Source organism: Manis javanica, chromosome X, assembly GCF_040802235.1.
Source record: "Manis javanica isolate MJ-LG chromosome X, MJ_LKY, whole genome shotgun sequence".
Classification (NCBI taxonomy): domain Eukaryota; kingdom Metazoa; phylum Chordata; class Mammalia; order Pholidota; family Manidae; genus Manis; species Manis javanica.
In genome coordinates this window covers 118,573,659-118,592,020 of record NC_133174.1, presented here as the reverse complement: position 1 = coordinate 118,592,020, position 18,362 = coordinate 118,573,659, and the positions used below count along the sequence as shown (strand labels likewise).

General features: G+C 43.0%; 1 protein-coding gene and 1 long non-coding RNA gene across 10 annotated transcripts in view; one reads left to right on the top strand and one right to left on the bottom strand.

Annotated features, from left to right (window-relative positions):
- The window catches only part of GRIA3 (glutamate ionotropic receptor AMPA type subunit 3), a 258,425-nt gene that overhangs the window by 15,440 nt on the left and 224,623 nt on the right, over positions 1 to 18,362 (top strand). The gene's annotated exons all lie outside the window — the stretch shown is intronic.
- On the bottom strand, positions 674 to 16,680 carry LOC108390601 (uncharacterized). The gene is made up of 3 exons (XR_001851551.3): positions 16,281 to 16,680; positions 12,430 to 12,553; positions 674 to 4,042 (listed from the first exon to the last, which is right to left on the bottom strand). It is a non-coding gene; the product is annotated as an uncharacterized lncRNA (long non-coding RNA).

Below are 18,362 nucleotides of genomic sequence, written 5' to 3'. Positions count from 1 at the left end.
CTCCATTCTCTCCAGAGCAAAGGTTAACTAGCCAATTCCACAAGCACAGACTCACTAGAAAGAATCCTGCTGAGGACCCCTAAGCGATGCAGTCTTTTACCTACCTTTTCTTCTTTTGTATTCTGGGGCTGATCTGCCAACATGATGTCCCCAGCAGGCCCAAATCTGGATGATGACCGAATTTTTTATCATTCACATTCCAGGGTGCCCTTGCTCCACCTATACCATCACCTCTTCTCATTTCCTACCCAACCCCACACCTAGGTTGTCTGTTGGGATCACTGATCTTTTTTTCCCCTCTCTCTCAGATGAGGAAAGTAAGGAACAGAGAGGTGGCCAAGTGACTTGCCCAAGGTCACACAGCTAGTGGCTGGCTGAACTGAGATTATAATGCAGATTTTCTAACTCTTGACACTCCTCTAAATTGTCTTCCTAACATAATCCTTCTTTTAACTTTCACTGGGATACAATGATTTTTTTTTCAGATTGAACAGTGTCATTTTTATTTTATTTATTTATTTTTTTGTAGGAAGATGCCACACATTCACTGTTTGCCTTCTCTGTGCTACACTGTTTTCACCATGCCCACCCCCAACCACAACCTTTGTGTACTAAACAAAATACCACTCAATCCCCTTCTCCCTCCCACACCCCTCCCCTTTGGTAACCGCTAGTTCCTTCTTGGAGTCTGTGAGTCTTACAATGATGTTATATTTGAAAATCATGACAGCCCTGCCTTTTTTAACTAGATGGAGAAGAGGAAGAAAAAATTCACAGCAAGTGAATTAAAAATGCAGTAAAGCATGAGTTTCAGGGACCACGGTTAACAGTATCTTCCATTTAGTGCCTCCAATGTTAACCTGTCATTTTACTACCCTCTGATTTATAGTCAGGAATCAGCAAAACCAAGTCTTGAAGTCTTGTCACAGATCACAGTGTTGGAGATAGATCAAGCGGTTCTAGTTCAACTACCTCATTTTGCGGATGAGGAAAGTGAGGCCAAGAAAGGAGAAGAGATTTGCCAAAGGGGATGCAGATCCCTGATGGCAGAAGCAAGATGGGAATCTAGACTGCCAGATTCCCAGAGTGGGGTCTTTCCCACCGTGTTTTGAAACTTACTAGCAGAGTGTTGTACTAGGGCAACACCGCAAGTCTTATTATGTTACCATTTGCTGATACCTTTTTTCTCTAATTGTTTCATGTATATGTCATATTACCCCAACTAGATTTTTTAAATATGCGGTTTATTATAGAAGTTAAAATATAAAATTAATTCATGCTCAGTGTAAAGAAAAAAAACTTCGAAAATATGGATAAGAAAACTCATCCAAGTAAAAGAATCACAAAAAGTTTAGTTTTACCATATTTACAGATACCCATCCTGCCTTTTAAATCCTTTACATTATATAGGAAACATTTTTCCAGACCCCTTGAATGTTCTTTGAAAATTTGATTTTTTTAATATCTATAAATTATTTTACCTCATAGTGTCATTTCATCACCTATTTATATACATGCCATGATTTTATATAACTATTACTCAATTTTATACAATTAGGTGGATTCCTAATTCACTGAGGTTAACAATTATGCCTCAACCCCCTGTAACACTGCATCCTAGCACACATCTGAACACACAGTAAATACTTAACAAATCCTTGCTGACTGATTAGTTGCCTCGACCTTTCTGGAATGATCATTATTTTGCCCCCAGATAGGGCAACCAAAGTGAGAACCTGACCTTCCATCCTCTTTAAGGTACATGCTGTATATTTCAAGACAGGCAGTATAAGAATGGTGGTTATACTCACAAGTCAGACTCTCCGGGTTCAAATACCAGATCCTCCACTTCCTAAGTATATAGCCATGAGTGAGGAACTTTACTCCTCCAAGCCTCAGTTTTTCTATCTGACAAATGGGGAAAATAGTTGTGCCCTCCTCATGAGGCTGTGCTAAAAGTTAAATGATAAAATATGTGGAAAGTACTTGGTATATAGTGAGCATTCAATAACTATTAGTTGCCATTGTTAATATTATATTTGTGAAAGGAATAAAGCACCAGTCTTGGAGTCAGAATACCTGGGTTCTTGTTCCTTCTCTAGCCCTATGACCTTGCATGAGTTATTTTACTTGTCTAGGTCTCAGTTTCTCCATCTGCAAAATGGGAGTAATAATACCTGAGCTGTGTACCTTACAGGGATTATATGAAGATTAGATGAAAGAATGAGTATGAAGGTGCTTTGAAAACTATGAAGTAAATCATGATTACTAAGTATATAAAGTTTGATATAATTTATGGCTGTCATAGGTAGGACTGAAGGTGCAGAAGGTACAGGAGACCAGGCTCAATGTACTGAGCCCAGAAAGGTGGTTCTGAAATTAAACCCCTGGTACTGGAAATATAGACTGTTATTGGCAGAAGGGAACTTTGAGATCATGTAGCACAACATTTTAATGTTACATATAAGAAAAGAGATTCAGAGAGGAGATAGCTTGAGTTCACAGAGCCAGTCACAGAAATGGGACTAGAATTCAGGTCTCCTGATTTCCTGAGCAGAATCCTAAAGCAATCACTGCAGCTTTTTATTTATTGACCATTTTCTAAAAGCAGATAAAGAAAAAATCCAGATATTTGTGGAATCCATGTAGGTAAGAGCTGATTATTGGAATTTTACTAAAGCCACATATAGCATAGCTCTACTATATTTTAAATGAGAACCACATTCCCACCGAGGGAGAAAAAGGGGGTGGGAAAGTGAGGGGGGGTTCTCAGTCAGGTGGAGTCTGTGCCCTCAGACTTGGCCAGATTCCCAAGGGACTTCTGGTGTCCCCAGCAGTGACCCATACAGCAGATGGCTTTTCTTCAATTATTAATATTTATCTTTGCAGTCAGTCCTCAGTTGTGTGTTTTGGAGAACTTGGTAAAACAGATGAAATTGCCAGTTGCTTGAAAATACAATTGCCAATTGTTTGAATGAAGTAAATTGATTACAGCCAGAGGACTATTAATTTTCCCCTGGCATGCATACAGCCTACATCAAGCGAGAGCTGCATCACGGATGGCAGGTCAGATATCACCTCATCCACCTCATCCCCTGAATTATGTCCCTCCAGGTACTCAGTAAATATATGTGTTGGATACTTTCTTCTTTACGCTATTTTAACTGAGATGAGAGCACATAAACACTTCCATCTGACAACCTTTCAAGTTCAACACCACAGAAGGTTATTTTAAAAAAGAAACAAGAATGGAGTTTTTCAATAGCAGACTCCAGAGGTGGCTACAAATGCTATCCAACAAGGCAGCCTGTTAAGAAACGTAGTGTGAAATGTGTCAATACGATAAACCCAAATAAGGTCTCACTATTCTTAGCGCCAGAATTTGGCAGCTTTCCCCAGCTGCCACTGTGGCCCAGAGTCCATCAAGGTTAACCTCAGACCCCAATCCTGACATGTTCCCGCTTCCTCTGTTCAGCTGAGGGAGACCCGATTGCCAGAGGAAGCTCCTCCTCACCCTGTCCTCTGCGCAGCTCCTACTGAGAGGGACTCCCTGCCTTGGCCAGGAAGCAGTGGGGGCAGGGAGGAGAACGCAGTTAAAAAGCAGTCTGTCGGCCACAGAGATCACTAGCTGCTGCGTGTAAAATGTTCCCCAGGGGAGGGCCCGCCAGAATCAGGCCTCTTATGTCTGGAGTAAGTGGCCATAGTCTGAAGTCAGCAAGATGGATGGAAAGGCGAAATGACCTTGTTCACCAAGCCCTGTTGTGTTAGAACAAGGGGGTCCCCCTGAATGCTGGAAAGGAACAGATTTGGGGCAAGTCAAAGGCAGGCCTACTTTATACAGCGGGAAGTAAACATACAGAATCCCTTAGCCCAGAGTTGGTGCCAGCCGAAAATGTAAGTCCCATCAGAGAAGCTTCAATGCATTCATGCTGTTGGGCACATCTTCAGTCTCTGAGCTCAAAATCAGTGAGAACAACCAGGTCCTCTGACAGCCTCAGTGAATGAGTCCTGAAAACATAGTCTCAGACTTGTGATTGTGTTCCTATTAGGTGAGAAAAAAAAAGAAAAAAGAGGTGATTTAGGATTGGTTGGCTCAAACTGAGTTGCTAAATCTCTGGTTGGTTCAGAGTTAAATTTTTCCACACATATGAGGGAGGCAAAGTGCTACGGCAGTAAAACCTTGCCCTTGCCCTGCCATCGCCAACTAACTACGGGCCTGCCCCTCTCCAGGCCTCACCTTTTCCCATTTGTAAAATAAGGCCACTAGACTGGGTGACCCCAGAGGTCCTTCCTAGCTTCAAATAAACTTAATTCAGATGCTAGCATGAGGTTTCCTTGGGGAGTTTTGGGGGCTCTGCCCTTTACCTTGCCCTCCCTTAAGTGTATTCAGAAGATGCTCCAGGCTCCAGCATGATGGCCCACTTAAGACTGGCCTCCACAGCAGAGACCCTGCTCTGGAATGTGTATTTCATGGCTGATTCCCCCACGCCTAAAGTCCCCAGCTATCTTGTAAGGAGCTAGACCTGGTTCTATACTCGGGTTTTTGTGTAGCGTTGTAGGCGAGTTCGAGCTCCAGATATTAGAGGCAGCCTCATGTGGGTTTTAAAACTAGAGCTGACCTGGGTGAGAATTCTGATTCTGCCACTTGCAGCTATGCAACTGTCAGCAAGCTACATAAACACTCTGTGCTTCAGTTTCCTCATTTAGGGAATGACAGTCACAATCCTGCCTCCCTTCTAAAGTGATTGTCAGGATTAAATGAGAGAATTCGTACCAAATGCTTAGCACAATGCCCAGCACATAGTAAGTGCTGTCACCAGTGGACATACTTCTCTAGTCTCCACTACATAGATGTTGAGCTAAAAGTCAAAACCAGGAAATCAATCAATACTGAGCTAATAATCAAGACCATAAGAGGGCCCCCATGTTCTGGTCCCTCTAACAGCATATTTACAGTGTAACGGGCATTCTAGAAACAGCACAGGCCAACAAGAGAGCTATTTCTGGTGGCGTTTGGGTTACCCCTGAAATCACACCACTTAGATGGATGCTACTTTGCCCTCCCTGTGGAGCCCGCCCACCTGTGAGGATCCCGAAGGGAGGCAGGACCCAACAGGTGATTCCTTGATGTGGCTCATCCACTCGTAGTGCTGAACAGTGTGTTACCTTTCCTGTTCAGGGTGTAAAGTTAAACTGTGAGGTGAGAACAATGCCACTAAAGTTGCCACCATCTCCTCCCTTTTGGGTTCTGAGTGAGCACCACAGAGAAAGAAAGCTCAGCCTGGGTGGGCGCAGCTGGGAGAGGGCAGCTTGAGCCCCTACTCATTTTAGAGACAGGAGATATAATAACAAGATGAAGCTAAGATGGGACAGCATCAAAGCTGGTGCAGTTGCAAGAAAGGTTAATAAAGGATCATTACTTCCTTCCTCAGGCCCTGTGTTCTGCTGTGTGTTCAGGGGTCCGGGAAGGTGGAAATAGGTAGCACAGAGGCTCAGCTGAGTTTAATGCAATTCCAGTTGAACACTGTCCTGGAAACTCACAGCTCACTTACACAGGGTTACCTAAACATAGTTTTTCTTCTTAGGTTTTTCTGAGTGAGAAGCCCTCAACCTTTGGGGGAAAGACCCCAGTAATTAATTGTGATACATGCACGAACATAAATGTGCCTTAAGAGTTTAATGGCTCCAGAAAGGAAGTAAAAACACAGAGATTATCCCTCAAGGTATGTTCAGGTGCAGCATGAGGGAGGGTGAGAGAACTGTGACCTGCACTGACTGGTGGCACTTTACTGGGCACATGCATGGATGAAGGCTGGTGTGATATCCACTTCACAGTAAGGGAGGCAAGGCAGATGTTATCACTGTACCCATTTTACAGTTAAAGAAACGGAGGCTCTGAGACCTTAAAGTGTTTTTCCAGGAAGTGGCAGGGGTAGGACCCAATCTGTCTCCTCATCTTGAGCTCTTTCCATTCACCATGATGTTTCCATTTAACCAGCATTGTAAAGGAATGAGTGGTTCTATGGAAGCTAATTTTCCACATAATTGAAGCACGTATCTGTCAGCCATGCAGTGCTATTTTTATTTTAACCATTTCTGAAGAAAAACTTTCTATAATGCATCCCACACCTCCACACCTTATTATGCAGAGGATACAGATTACTGTGCTTTTAATCTGTCTATTTTCATAGCCTTCTATCTCTTCTCTCCCTGTGAGGCTGACAACGTTCAATACTTCCTAGGTTACTGAAGATAACACCCAAGAAAAGGGTGCTCCTAAAAGCAGGCATACTGAAATGTGATAGCTGACAGTGCAGGAACAGCATGCAGAATGGCCAGCTCTAAAGGTAGAGCAGTCGGGGGCTATTTAGTGTAGGGACAAATAGCCCTGAGACACCAAAGAGCACAGCCAGCACCAGAACTGCAGTTCCCCATATGGACCTGGAACCATCAAATAGAACCCCGAATTGTGTTGATTCTGTCACATTGGTATACCGTGGGGAAGGGGTAACAGAAGAGGCCTATCCCAGCTGGGAGGAGAATTTATTTCACTGATATTGTTTAGAATTGCCTGTTCATTGTGATAATAAAAGGCAGACTTTTAGATGGTTTATTACTGTCTTTAAATTCTCTATGTACAATGCAACCCCCTTACAGTTTGCATCCAGGCAGAACCATCTCACCACCCTGCCTCACCTGTGTTTAAAAAGGCAGGGAGAGGGTTTTCCATCTTAGGTTTCCATCCCAAAGGGCTCAAGAGTTGGTGTGTCTAAATAGACAAATCTTCACTGAACTGAAGAATGTGTCCCATGTGAGATGCATGGCAAATGACTGTGTTAGCTGGTCACTTCCCTTTCCTTGTCCCACCTGTAATTTCAAAGAAAAGAAACCCACTACAAGCAAACCCACCAGATTGCCATCCTATTGGCCTGCTGTAATTACTTGGATCTTTTCAAGTTCCGATCAGAATGGGCTCTGCTTTGCCTCCTCCACCTCTGTCTCCTCTGACCCAGTGAAATTCCCCATCTTCCATCCTGTCACTTAGCTAATGGTGTGTGTCCCTCTTGCATACATTCCAGAGTCACTGGCTTCTTTCCCTAGTGGAGTCGTTGGTGAGATGCTCGGCAGATGGCTCACTGGCTGCCGTTCTTGTCCCCTCACTGCAGCAATCTGTTGTTCTAAACCAAAATGTTAATGAAAAATAAAAGAATGTAGTGCCAATGTCTGCCTAGTTTAAATTAATACAGAGTCATACCTTTTGAGGCAGTTTTTACTGGCAGAGGGTTCTCTGTACAGGTTACCATACATGTTATTTTTTCTTTCTCTCTAATTAAAATTAAGCACGTTCATTCATCTGAGTCTCTCTTGGTACCCCCCAACCTGTCTTTTTAATAATAACAAAGGCTGAACCAACAGTCAATTTCGGTGTTCCAGGGAATGGCATCTCACCTGGCAGAGAATAATTTTGAGAGATATTATATGGGATGTCTAATTATAAACATGCTTTGATTAGATGCTGTTTTCAATACTGGAATGACATGTTTACTAAATGCTTGGAGTGCAACTCTAAGTTAGGCACATCGTTATTGAAATCTCTTTCAATCCATTTGTTTTAAAACTGCTGGCAGAATCATTGCTAATTTGCTACTTTCGTTACAAGTACTTCACTTTCTATGCACTCAGCCCAATATTCATTTCTGCAGCAGCAAGAGGACCACTCCCCTCTCTGAAGAAAATGTATGTGTCTGCAAGATTACCTATGTGAGACAAATTTTCAAATGCAATTTAGAGAAGGGATCACAGTGATGTTAACACACCTGGTTGAGAAGACACGGCCTCCATATTTTAATTTGCCAAAAATTCTAGGAACCAAGCAAACAGCATTTTCAAACAACAGCCAAAGACCACACATACCTTCATTGTTCTTCCTATGAACACTAAGAGCCAACACAGCGCTTCTTGCACAGCAGGCACCCTTCTAAGTGGTTTACACTTACTCTTTCAATCATCAGAACAACACTATGATTTAGATCTATTTCACAGAAGAGAAAGCTGAGGCAGAGAGAGGTCAAGTACATTGCTCAAGACTTCACAACTAGTAAGTGGCAGAGTTGGAGATGAACACAGCTGGCCTGGCCCCAGAGCCTTCTCTTTGAACCACAATACCATGCTATACTGTGCTGGAAGTGCCACAAATTCTGATCTCCTTAGAAATAAGCTATTGTTTTCTTTCAGATCTGTAGGCGGTTTCCTTTGCTCAAACTGCTTGCTGTGCAAGTTAGAATTAGGCTTCGACTTCAGTGGGGCTGGCTCCTTGCTAACTGCATGTGGTCTTTGCATGTGTCACTGCCATTAAGACTAAGGTGAGTCAGGCAAATCAAGCTGAGGCAGTGGGCAGGCAGGAGAAAGACCTAGGTTTTCAGGTGTCAGGGAGGGTGCTAGTCACTAGAGCAGTCATCTCAGCACCGTGCACTAGTCCACCCAACTCCTGACAACAGAAGGCCAAAAGAAGTAAGTCCCACATAGCCCCCATCTGCACCAGCTGACCAGGTAGGGATTCTGGGGGACATCTTCCCCAACCCCAGCACCCTACTCAGTCTCAGCGCTTTACCTACAGGCAGAGCCACCACACAAACCGAACCTCATTGAAGTCCAGACTTTTTCCTGCTGGTCAGAAGCAGGGTCAACTGGAAAAGCAAACAATAAGAGTGGGTTCTCTCTAATTAAATGTATGCATCCCAGGCCTAGGGATTTACTGGGGTATCACACTGTTCAAAACAAAAAGCCCCTAGTGAGAAGGGATTGAGTGGAGAAGCAGTTGTTTCCTGTGCTAAACCTCACTTCAGTGATTGTATTTATCTGGCTTTACCAGGGACTAAATGAAAATACAAGTTTGGAAAAGAATAGTACCAGGCAGCAGGGTATATACATTCAACAGAACTCTGGGCTGGGAGTCCAAAGTCCTGGGTTCCAGCTCCCGCTCTGCTCTGACAAACCATGACCTGTCTGGGTCTCAGTTAGACCCTTTGTTAAATGAGAGGCTTAGAATAAATAGGCCATGTGGGCCCTCCCAACATTAAATATTGTCTGGTTTTAGCTCCCCTACCTCCACCTTTTAATGAAAGATGATTCTTCTCCCTGAGAAGCAAGGATACTCAGGATGACCTGACCAAATGAAGCAGAGATTCGAGCTATTTGGGGGTGTTTCTGAGCAACCAACTCAGACCACTGGAATCACAAAGTAGATTTTTTTTTCCTGGTCTCTCCCAGTTGATATCACTAGATAATTACTTACCTCTCTGAGTCATCAAATCATAGGCTCATTGAATCTCTGGGATGGAAAAGACCTTAAAGGTCATCTTTTCTCATCTCCCTATAGGACTGGGCTCCCCTTTGTCCAAACATAACCAGTCTAAGCCTGGGACCAGTGCCAGTTTTATATATAAGCAGAAGAGGTGCGGCTTACCTGGCTGGATGTCACAGGTGCTGGGTTGACTCCTGTGACGCTCGCCCCCAAAAGTTCTTCCTCCTGCTCATTGATGTCAGAAGCCCCTTTAACAGAGGGCCTAGACTTTCACTCTACACTGATAATATGAAAGATGCAAATCTCTTTCAAAGAGATGGCACTACCTAAATTCACATCATGATGCATGTGACTCACATAGCAGATCCTTTCATGAAAGCAGATTTCAGTAGCAAAGAGAGCTCACAGATACAGAATTCTTGGAGAGAGTCAAATGGACTTCAGTGATAAGGAAAAATAATACAGATGGGAGGAATGGTGAAAGACCTAAAGTGGTAGCCTAACAGAATGTGTAGCAACTTGGAGTCAGACTTGGGTTTACATCTCACTGATGCTGAGAATTAAATGAGGTCATCATGCAAAGGCATAATTGCAGCATACTTGATATAAGTGTGTTTTCAGCACTAAATTCAGTGTTGTCATAGACTGGTGATGTTGATGCCCAGTTCTGCAGCCCCCAGTAATCCTTTCAACTGTCTTAACCATCCATGGAGCTGACTGAATATCTGCCTCAAGCACCAGCCAGAGTATCAATTGTTAAGCAACTGAAATGCCAACCTAGACCTTGATCAAGATTTATAGCCACAAATAGACCAGCTCCATAATTTCAGGGGAGCCATGTTTTTAAGCCCATCCACCTTAGCCCAGTTAACAGGAATTCAGAGTGATTTCCCTAATTAATTAGCTGAAGCCAGGCGTAAACATACTCAGTGGCTTTCTTGGAAAAAAGTCCCAAACCTTACTAAGGGATAAGAAAGGTAACAAATGAAGTATTGCAGGTTCAGTATGAGTTTTTAGGTTCATAGGAAGGTACCAAGTCCGTATGCTTGTCAAAGTAATTACAGGAAGTTTGGGGGTTGGCCTCTGGTCAGTCATACTGCTGGATAGCCTTGAAGTCCCAATCGCTTGACTTCTGGCCTGTGCCCTTCCTTCTACATGATTAGGTTGAATGCTGTCAGGCTTGGGGTTGGGTCTTACTGTGTTTTTTTTTTTTTGGAAGGTAGTTCTCTGGCTTGGAGGGGCAAATAAACATTTATTATTCTCAGTCATGGAAACATGACAAGTTTGGGGTTCACACCTCCTTTTCAAACCATGCTCAAAGCTCCATATTAAAAGAATTATCATTCTTTCAACCTGCTATGTTTTTGACTTATGCTTCCTCCTTTTGCTTCTTCAATTCTTCCAATCTGAATTGCTTCCATTTTCTATGTCACAATCTGTCTCCATTTGTATCCCACAATCTGCTATTTTCACTAATCTACCAATATTTCTCTCTTGAGTTCACCAGTGAGATCCTCCTTGCCAAATCCAAGGGCAGTATTTCAATTGTCATCCTCAGTCTCTCTGCAATGATGCTGTGGTTTTTCTACCCTCTTCAATTCTCCCTTTCCTTAGCTTCTGCTGCCACTGCACTTTCTGGATTCTCCTCTGACTTTCTACCTGTTCCATGTGTAGCATCAGGAAAATCATCTCTCTCTTCTGGGCTTGAGTTTCTTCATCAGTAAAATGAGGGGTTTCAACAGGATAACATCTAAAGTCCCTTCCCTTCTAACATTCTATGACTCTGTGAGTCAATGAGATATACCTAACATCCTTTATTTTACCTCAAAATGTTGTAGTGTTTTTAATATTGAAGGTTTTATTGCTACCACCATCTACTTTAGTGGTCCAATAATTGGTATGTGTACAAACTTCATAAAGCTAGGCCTTTGCTGATTTATACATATGTAATCCATGTTTGCTTTCCATCTTTATCTAAGAATACATATGTTTGAAATACCTGGATACTACACTCTGCCTTTCTTGAAAATACAACATACATTCTAGGACAATATACTATTGCCTATACTTAATATTAAAGTCCTTTGAAAATATATATGGGTCAGAAATCATTCGCTTTGTTTTATTTAATCTGGCTCTTTAGAAAACAATTTTTTAACCCAAGCAAAGGCATTATGACCAGCCACAAGTGCCAGAATTTGCCAACATCATAAAAAAAGAGCTACAAATAATCTCTGACAGTTTAACACTGAATTCCTATTATACAGAAACAGACTGTAGGAGTGGAATGAACCCTGTGAGTCTCCATGTGACATGGCTTGAAGACATTCAGGAGGACATAGTATTACAACACAAGTTCTGCTGATAAATTTTCCTTTACACATACTTTGGGTGCTATACATAACCCTTTCAAGAGAGTTGCCTGAGACCCCAGGGCAAAAGATTAACAATCCACATCCTAAAAGCCATTTCTATAAATCCCCTGAATAAAAAGTTTTTCTTGTCCCAATTAAAAGGCAGTAATGCAATGTCAGTCATGAGAAAGTCAAAAAAAGCAAACTTTGAGTGTACATAGTAGAAAATGCCTGCCTAGCCTGGCAAAAGAAACCAGTCAGGAGTGGGGATAAGTCCTCAGGCTGCTCCCAAGGCTAGCCACATAACAAAACCAGCCTTGGAAAGGAAACATGTCAGTCTTTCATCAGGACATGATATATTATCATCCCTCTTCTAACGGGAGAAATTCAGTGACTTGCCCAAAATCCTTAGAGTCAGTGGCTAAATCACCCATCCCCCAAATCTCTGTCAAAAATTCAGAAATGGTTAATTCACACAGAATGTGACAACAGCAGGCTGCCACTCTTCCTATGCCTCTCTTCCTCCTCCTCCCTCCTCTTTCCTCTCACATACCTACACCACATACCACTGTAATGGTTCTCAAAAACCTGCTTGATGGGCTGATTTTTATTGTATCAAGTAGTTTTGTTATCAAGCATTATCAGGGGCTGGAACATTCAAATCAATAGACTTGGGTATTCCGGTTACTCGAGAACCACTAAATACTCCATATAAGGTTTACCAATTTTTAAGAAAATAAGATTTACTTATGATGCTACACATAAACTTACTTTATTTCATTGATGATTCAGCACTGCCCTGGAAGGACTTCATGTAGTTAAGTAAAAGGTACCATCTTTGTAATGACAGGACCATGAAAGTATGTTCTAGGCAAATCAACTGATCCTAAGGTCTCTGGGGAAAAAAACAATGTAGATCGTTGTATAAAATGCAAAAACAAAACAAAAGAGAAACAAAAAATCCTACCTTGAGATTGCAAACTACCCTGTATTTCCTTTATTTTCAAATGGGAAATCCCAACATTCTGCTCTTAGAAGGCATAATGTGGTATCTCATTTGGAAACTCAGAATGTTTACTTCTGTAGAAACATCTTCATCTTTAGGGTCTTTCAGATATTACCCTTAAAGGTCATTTTTACTATATTGCAGTGTCACAACTTCAGGTTTAAATAAGCTTGACAAAATGCCAACTTATCTACCAAGAGCTTCAGGTGATATGTTGCCCAGCGACAAAGAGTTTGCTGTTATGTGCCAAAAGTTGTATTTAGGTTTCTGGTGCAAATTAGCAATTACTTATAATATTTTATAAAAACAAGAAATCATCCCTACCGTCTTCTATCCAAAGTTACTCTACCATTTGTTCTATTAGTTGGGGAGCTTTTGCAGTGCTAAGGAGAGAATGATGGGCAATATATAGTATCAGTAATAATGGCCACTAACACTGACTTCTTATGCTGTGCCAGGCATTTGCTAAATGCTTTTACGTGTATTATGTCATCTAAATCCATACAAGAAACCTATGACATTGCTACTTCTGTTAGTCCCATTTTACAAATAAGGAAACGGAAGCCTAGAGAAGTGGAGGTATCTACAGGATCTTTTGTTCAGACAAATGACTGAGGTGCAGAAACACAATTAGAATTGCACTAGTTGTTTCTTATGAAGAAGCATTAATATTTAGTGAGCATCTACAATGTGCCAGGAACTGGGCCAAGTGCTTTACATAATTTGCTTCATTTAATACTCCCAGCAACCTTATGAGATTGTTATTTTTAAACACACTTTACAGATCAAGGGAAGAGAAGTTTAAAGAAGTTAAGAAATTTTCCCAGGGTCATGCTACTAGTGAGGGTAGAGCTGGGCTATCAATTTAGTTCAGTCCTAAAGGTCATGCTTTTTCCCCAATAAAGTAAAAATCAAACCAGCAAAAGGCAAAATACATTTGGTTTAATAATGAAGTCCATATTCTGTTCCCTTGGAAATGAAGCATTACTCATGAAAGCCAATCCCAAAGTCAATGCCATGAGTAAATTCCATTTCTCCTATACACAGAGTTTTCCATTCTATGGAACACAGGGTGACAGTATTCCTATCGCTTTTAGCTTTCAGAGCAGTGACGGGGAACAGGTTGATGCCATTCTCCAGAATTATTTCAGGCCAAATGAAGAAAAAAAATCGAAACTAAAAGTAAAATTATCTAAACTGACCATTTGTAGCAGGACAGCTTCCTCTGAGATGATGAATTAACTCTTCCATGCCACTAGATCTACTCCTTAGTACAAGAAGCCAGTCCCTCTACTCTCAGTGGCCTGAAAGGTTTAACAATTTCTCCAAATAGAAACACTCTATCAGCATTTCTCAGAGAAATCCCTTGGAGCAATTGTTAAAAATGCAGATACCCAAGCCCAATCCCTGAGAGCAGGCCCTGTGAATGTGCATTTTAACAAATGCCCCAGATCATTTATACATACACATTAAAGTTTGAGAGTCACTTCACAAACTGAGGCAACTCTTCTCTTTCAAGCCTTACTAGTTCCAAATTTGGAATGCTCGGACACAGATAGCTGAATTTATTTTCACCCTACAATGAAGGAAAGGCTCCTTTAAATTAATTAATATTAACAAGCTACTTAACATAAGCTATTAAGGTACCTTAGAAGCAGTGAATGGCAAACAGAGGGTTAAGGTTAGTTCATATCCTTCTATCTCTTCATTACAGTGGGACATAGGATCTGGAACAAGTCCATGCAAAAATCTCAGCAGCCCTCCTTTAGCCTTTGAAGGTCCCTGAATAAAGTGCAATGTTCACCTAAGAACATTCTGTAACTCAGACTGTACCCTAATTATGACTGAGCTTAACTTCAATGTAGCCCCAAATAATGAAGTTAACTATATTTCTTCTCTCACAATTGAGATCAAGTCCAAAGCAAGAATAGAAGCCTCTGTAATAAATAGCAATTAGCACCTGTATACCAGGCGCTATTACAGACATGAAATATTACTGGATTACAAGATTCCGTCATGAGATAATTTTTCCTTTCTGTAACCTCCTCTTGAACATTCATAATGTGCATGAACCTATTAAGAGCTCCGAGAAGGCCCACCTGCAGGAAAGAAATCAATTTCTTTTTAACTCAGAGTTACCAAACCTACTGATCATATGCCCCTTTTATGAGGAAAATCTCCTAATGGACACTTTCAGGATGTGCTGCTATGCACCAGTGTTTCTCTAAGTGCTGTCAGTGAGACACTCCCAGGGTCTAATGAGGATTTGGTGCTCTCAAAGTGTTGTGAGTGATGTTGAAGTGCAGTCACAGGCCCTGCCTCCAAGGGAGGAGCGGGGGATAAGGAATCTGCATCTTTAGGTAACTCTTCGGTACAATGCTCTAGACTGTTACAGGAGAATCAGTGGTTGCTCCAAAGGTGACAACTGAGGGAAACCTTTATAGCTACATCAGCAAAGTTGGTTATACGAGGTGACTACATTTTGACACTAGATATTTCACCAGTCTAAAACACTGGGCCCTTTGCAGGGGAAAAACACATGTCCTTAAGTAACTGGGGTCCAGAAACAGCACACAGACCAAACCCAGGAAATGCTCCCCAAAATTCTGCTGCCACTTCAGGATATAATAGAACATAGTGCGCTGATCTGCTCTATTACTTACTAAACTGTAGGATTTTAGGAGTCACTTTACCTCTCTGACTCTGTTTCCTTATCTGTAATATGAGAATGATCACCCTGACCCCAGAGTGCCAATGTGGGAACTAAATGAGGCAGTACATAGAAATTTTCTGTTACAAAGAGGGAGCTTAAAAAAATGTTCTTTCCCTTCTCCACCTCTCCCGGCCCTCTTGTTGTGGTATAGCACTGGGAGGTCCGCTTAACGGTTTCACAGGTGCCGGCTGGGGGGTGGAAATGTTGCCGCTGGTTTTGGAGTAGCTACTCTCTTCCAAGGGTAGTTTTCTTTCATGAGCCCCCATGTCAGTGATACAAGGTCAAATACAAGGTACTCATGTAGCCACTCAATTCAATTCAGTGAACTAGGAGTCAGCAGGCGCTGGGGTACACAGAGATGAAAAGGCAAGTTGTGCCCTGAAGTTGCTCGTGGCGTAGCAGTGAAAATACCTAGTGTGCTTCGTGTGGCATAAAGTGGGAACTCTTTTACTGGGAGCCAGAGAGAGGAGTGCGGCTGGCCACAGAGGCAAGCCAAACTAATGCAAAACGCATTATGGCTGAGTGAAATCAGAGAGCCCAAGGACACCCAATGTCATCTTTATCTACCCAGGAAAGCCAGGCGCTGACCTAACCCAGGGCTGCAGTTCCAGGGCTCGGGTCCAGCAGCCCACACAAACCCAGTCACAGGCTGCTCTGCATTTTGTGTTGTGCTACATATAGGGCAAAGCCAGTAGAGCAGAGGTGACCGCTGCCCTCCAGGAGGAAAAACACTGATGAAGGCCAACCTCTAGAGCACATGAAAATAGTCGAAAAGTTAGCACTAAGCAAACAAATACCACAGTCACATCATTCTCTTCTCAGATTCCTGTTCATTTTACTCAGAGATGGAAAAGCTTAGAAGAGACCAAAGTACGTGAGCCTCAGGTCCCCAGCAAATCTTACCTCCGCAATCCATCAAGAGAGGTGGAGATTCTTGCCATTATGCTTTAAAACACTGGTTTCGCCAGAGGTGCATGACAATCAGTGGTGAGAATAATTGTAACATAGCTTTCCTAGCCTTTCTTCCTCCTTTTAGCGATTCTTGATGTTTTGTGAGAGAGGTGAGGTTCCAGGAGGCTTGTACGGACTATTTCCTCTCCTGTCAATGCTCCCACTGGGCCTTAAGCTTCTTTAGTCAGGGGGACAAATGACAGGCAGCTGCTGCCAGGCCCCTCTCCACTGGCATACATCACTTCCCCTACAGAGCAGGCTTTGGGAATGGACAAGCTTGGACCCCTCAGAGGTGGAGAGGAGGGCCGTGGTGGGGAGGCAGGACTGGAGGACTCGCCTTCCATTTAACCCTCAGCCAAGCCCCTCCCCTGCCCCAGGAGCAAGCATGCAATCATAAAGGCTCTGTGAATAGCACAGGGCTTACTTCTCAATAGGAAAATGAGTGGTGGGGACGGGGTTGTATAAAGCAAAGATTTTCCCCCTGATTTTCTTCCAGAAATGTGTCTAGGAAAAGACAACACTGAAGAGCTGTATTTGAATAAATTCTTAGACCTAAACTATGTAAGCTGTCACAACGGAAAGCCTAAATGAGGTTTAAAGCTCTGAATTAGTCTCAGCCATTCAGCCTAAAATCCACTGGACAGCTGTGCTTCATTCCTAACATCTAACTCTTCAACTAGCCTTTCAGCACTATCTGACGCTGCTAAAAGGCAAAAGGTGCTGACAGGGACCATGGACATTTCTGCAATGCCTTTTTCTCCCAGCAGAACAAATAGTGTTCAGATCTTGCAAAGCTAACAAAAGCACAGCATGGGTCACGTGCAAACTCCCCCTCATCAGAGACCTCCCTGAGCCAGCAAAGTCAAGGCCATGAGCTCAGGCCCCTCAGAAGGTCATCAGAGAGGACAATGAGTCTGCAGGATGAGTCAGGAGAATTGAGACCAGCCAGTCCCCAGAGCCAGGCCTCTCATAAGGCAGCCAAGGAAAAAGCTCTGTAAGAACCGGGAACACCCGGATAATATGGAGGAGAGGGTGGAGAAAAGCAGCAACAGAAAGACAAAACTTCCTGTCCTGAGCATCGGCAAAGAAGGAAGCAAGCCAGATTTCTCCCTGACACGATTCATATCCCACTTGCAATCTCCTTAGCCTTCCCAAAGTACCCGAGGCCCCCAGACTGATGCCAGCTGATAAGGCACTGCCTGCCACCCTCAGGTCTCCACCTCCCCCAGCAGGCCCACCTGCCCCAGACCTTCCCCCATATCATCCCGCTGTCTTTCAAAGCACTGTCTTGTTCCTTCCTCTCTGCTCTGGCTTCAGGATAACTGATGCGAGCCAGTGCACCAATGGCTATTCATGGTGTGGTCCCCAGCAGGGTCACACACTGGCAATTAGCGGTTTTTCACCAGCAGAGTGCCTTTACTCCAAACAGTCTATGTAGTGAAGGATTTCCAGGAAAGGGGGGCCTCAGGCAGAAATCCTGGAGGTCCACACATTCAGCTCCATGTGAAGGAACTCTCCCCTTACCTCCTTTTTAAGTGTAAGCCAGCCCAGCAGACATCCACCTCAGCCAAAGCCTAAACCAAATTAGCTCACAGAATACCAAGGTACCTCCTTATGGGGGCCCCAAGATGCACAAACTTCATCTGAACTATTTGTAACAGGTTGGAAACTGCTTATTTGTGATACCATTGCTTGGGGGTATGGGGGATGTAAATACTGGAGTTAAGAGAACTGGCCCTATTATCAAACTGAGAGGAAGGGAATTGTTTAAGCAACCACAGTATGACAAAAATTGCCCACTTGGAAGTTTCTGAAAACCTTACATTGCTCCAAGGTTCTAAATAAGAGAATGTAGAAACTGGGAGGCCTGCCCAAGGCATCAGCTCTGTGCACCTGACACCTGGGAGGGGGAGGGAGCGGGTGTCCGGGGAGGCTTTGCTGGAAGGAAGCAGGTGGTGGGTGATTGGCCATAGAGGCCTTGTCTGAGACAACTGAGGATGAGAGAAACACCTGGCATTTAGGTCATCCATCTCA